This window comes from Mustela nigripes, chromosome 1 (assembly GCF_022355385.1).
Source record: "Mustela nigripes isolate SB6536 chromosome 1, MUSNIG.SB6536, whole genome shotgun sequence".
NCBI classification, from domain to species: domain Eukaryota; kingdom Metazoa; phylum Chordata; class Mammalia; order Carnivora; family Mustelidae; genus Mustela; species Mustela nigripes.
The window spans coordinates 43,747,715-43,752,153 of record NC_081557.1 but is presented as its reverse complement, the minus strand read 5'-3'; positions in this window follow the sequence as shown (position 1 = coordinate 43,752,153).

Below are 4,439 nucleotides of genomic sequence, written 5' to 3'. Positions count from 1 at the left end.
CCCAATGTTTATAGCAGCAATGGCCATGGTCGCCAATCTGTGGAAAGAACCAAGATGCCCTTCAATGGACGAATGGATATGGAAGATGTGTTCCATATACACTATGGAGTATTTCGCCTCCATCAGAAAGGACAAATACCCAACTTTTGTAGCAACATGGACGGGACTGGAAGAGAATATGCTGAGTGAACTAAGTCAAGCAGAGAGAGTCAATTATCATATCATTTCACTTATTTGTGGAGCATAACAAATAGCATGGGGACATGGGGAGTTAGAGAGGAGAAGGGGTTGGAGGAAACTGGAAGGGGAGGTGAACCATGAGAGACTATGGACTCTGAAAAACAATCTGAGGGTTTTGAAGGGGCGGGGGGTGGAAGGTCGGGGTACCAGGTGGTGGGTATTATAGAGGGCATGGATTGATTGGATCGATGGGTGTGGTGCAAAAATAATGAATACTGTTATGCTGAAAACAAAAAATAAATTTAAAAAATTTTATCTTACACTGTTTGTGGGAATGCAAGTTGGTGCAGCCTCTTTGGAGAACAGTGTGGAGATTCCTCCAGAAATTAAAAATAGAACTTCTGCATGACCCTGCAATTGCCTTGTGGGTATTTACCCCAGAGATACAGATGTCGTGAAAAGAAGGGCCATCTGTACCCCAATGTTTATAGCAGCAATGGCCACGGTCGCCTGTGGAGAGCCATTCAACAGATGCAAGGAGTCACGTAGGCGGCAGTGCCTGTAGATTGAGGAAATGAAAATGATTGGTTTAGGAGGATGTGGGTGCGCTCGTGGCTGACGCATGAGCAGCACCAGGAGCCAAGAGAGAAACGCATGATCACCGCTAGAGAACAATAGAGTCCTGTATGGTTACATAAGAGTGCCACGAGGACGCTGCGTGAGCGGCATTGTGATTGGGCGAGAGGGGGGGGGTGAACGCGCGTGCATAAATATCGCTGTGTGCTTGATTTGCGGGCGGCCTCCATTATTAAAAAGAAGCTTGCCACTCACCTCGTCTGCGGGTCGTTCTTGCGGGCCAAGAACGACAGTCGCCAAACTATGGAAAGAACCAAGATGCCCTTCAATGGACGAATGGAGAAGGAAGATGTGGTCCATATACACTGTGGAGTATTATGCCTCAATCAGAAATGATGAATAACCAACTTTTGTAGCAACATGGACGGGACTGGAAGAGATTATGCTGAGTGAAATAAATCAAGCAGAGAGAGTCAATTACACTTGGTTTCACTTATTTGTGGACCATAACAAATATCATGGAGGACAAGGGGTGTTAGAGAGGAGAAGGGAGGTGGGGTAAATTGGAAGGGGAGGTGAATCATGGGAGACTATGGACTCTGAAAAACAACCTGAAGGGCTTGAAGTGGTGGTGGAGTGGGAGGTCAGATACCAGGTGGTGGGTATTATAGAGGCATGGATTGCATGGAGCACTGGGTGTGGTGAAAAAATAATGAATACACTTATGCTGAAAATAAATAAATTAAAAAGATTTTTGAAAAGACAATATAAAGCTAATTATAACAATAAGAATAAATAAATAAATAAATACACAAATAAAATCTTTAAAAAAAAGAGAGAGGTAAGAGGAAGCTTACCTTTAAAAAATGTTGGATTACATATGAGTAGTTATATTACTTCAGGGTGGATTGTTAAATGCTAAGGATGCACATTCACAGAAACAAATACATAGAGCAAACACATAAACAAACTAATTCTATAAGCATAGTTTAAAATCCAAAAGATAAGAAAAATACTCAATTTAAAAGAAACTCGCCCACTCTCTTACACCATACACCAAGATAAACCCAAAATGGATAAAAGACCTCAATGTGAGACAAAAATCCGTCAGAATCCTAGAGGAGACCATAGGCAGTAATCTCTTCGATATCAGCCACAGCAACTTCTTTCAAGATATGTCTCCAAAGCCAAAGGAAAGCGAAAACAAACTTTTGGGACTTCATCAAAATCAAAAGCTTCAGCCAAGAAAACCAAGAGGCAACCCACGGAATGGGAGAAGATATTTGCAAATGACAGTACAGAGAAAAGGTTGATATCCAGGATCATAAAGAACTCCTCAAACTCAACACACACAAAACAGATAATCATGTCAAAAAAGGGGAAGAAGACATGAACAAACACTTCTACAATGAAGACATACAAATGGCTATGAGACACATGAGAAAATGTTCATCATCACTAGCTATCAGGGAGATTCAAATTAAAGGCATATTGAGATACCACCTTACTCCTGTTAGAATGGCCAAAATTACCAAAACAGGAAACAAGGTGTGTTGGAGAGGATGTGGAGAAAGGGGAACCCTCTTACACTGTTGGTGGGAATGCAGGTTGGTGCATCCACTTTGGAAAACAGTGTAGAGATTCCTCATGAAATTAAAAAGAGAGCTTCCCTATGGCCCTGCAATTTCACTACTGTGTATTTACTCCGAAGATACAGATGTGGTGAAAGAAGGGCCATCTGTACCCCAATGTTTATAGCAGCAATGGCCACAGTAGCCAAGCTGTAGAAAGAGCCAAGATGTCCTTCAATGGAAAAATGGATAAGGAAGATGTGGTCCATATACACTATGGAGTATTATGCCACCATCAGAAAGGATGAATACCAAACTTTTGTAACAACTTGGGACTGGATGGGACTGGAAGAGATTTGCTGAGTGAAGTAATTCAAGCAGAGAGAGTCAATCATCATTTGGTTTCACTTATTTGTGGAGCATAGCAAATAGCATAGAGGACAAGGGGAGATGGAGAGGAGAAGGGAGTTGAGGGAAATTGGAAGGGGAGGTGAACCATGAGAGACTATGGACTCTGAAAAACAATCTGAAGGTTTTGAAGGGGTGGGGCTGGGAGGTTGGGGGAACCAGGTGGTGGGTATTGGAGAGGGCATGGCTTGCATGGAGCACTGGGTGTGGTGCAAAAACAATGAATACTGTTACACTGAAAAGAAATTTTCTTTAAAAAGTTCAAGACAAGGAGAGAATTTTAAAAGCAGCAAGAGAAAAACAATTTGTTGTAATCACGAGAACCCCTATAATACTATGGGAATGAAAAATCTGCAGATTTTTCAGAAAACTTTACATTCCAGAAGAGAGTCGTACATTATATTCAAAATGCTGAAAAAAAAAAAAAACTTCCAACCAAAATACTATACCAGGCAAAGGAATTTCCCACTGCTGGACTGACTTTACAAGAAACGTTAAAGTGACTTCTTTAAGCTGAAATGCTGAAATAAAAGGACACTAATTACTAACAAGAAATCTTACAAAAGTGTAAAAAAATGTAAATATGAAGTACAAGTCAGAATAATGTTGTAAAGGTAATGGGTTAGGTGCTTATAAAGCTAGTATGAAGGTTAAAAGTCAAAAGTAATAAAAATACCTATAACTACAATAACTTGTTAAAGAATACATAGATAAAAAGATGTAATTTGTGACACCAAAAGTATAAAACATGGTGAGGGAGGTGTAAATATGTAGAGCTGTTGGATGGGATCAAACTTGTTTTATGTAAGCCTCATGGTAATCACAAGGCAAAAACCTTTGTTAGATACACAAAAGATGAAGAGAAAGGAATACTAACATACCACTACAGAAAAATCATCAGATTACAAAGGAAGAAAACAAGAGAAGAAGAAAGGGATGAAGGAATTACAAAACAACCAGAAAACGATGACCAAAATGGCAGTAACTACCTGCTTATCAATAACCACATTACATGTAAAGAAACTAAATTCTTCAATCAGAAGACATATAGTGGTTGAACAGATAAAATCAAAATGAAACAAAACAAAAACAGTGCATTTATATGCTGCCTACAAGAGACTCCTTTCAGATGTAAGAACACACACAAACTGAAAATGAGTGGATGGAAAGATATTTCTATGAAAATGGAAACCACAAGGAAGCTAGGGTAGCTATATTAATATCTCAAATAAATAACCTAACTTCACACCTCAAAGAAATAGAAAAAGAAATACAAATGATGCACAGAGTTAATACAAGGAAGGAAACAAAAGAGCAAAGATAAATGATATTTAGACCAAAAAAGAAATGATGAATGAAACAGAGTTAGGGTTTTTTTCTTTTTAATTAACAAAATTGACAAACATTTAATTAGACTTACCAAGAAAAACAGAGAACCCAGAGAAATAAAGTCAGAAGTGATAGAAGACATGCTATAACCAATACAAGAAACACAAAGGATTATATGAAAAATTACATGGCAACAAATTAGTCAACCTAGAAGAAATAGATAAATTCTGAAAAACATACAATCTATCAACATTGAATTGGGGCACCTGGGTGGCTCAGTGGGTTAAGATTCTGCCTTTGGCTCAGGTCATGATCTCAGGGTCCTGAGATCTAGCCCCACATCAGGCTCTCTGCCCAGCAAGGAGCCTGCTTCCC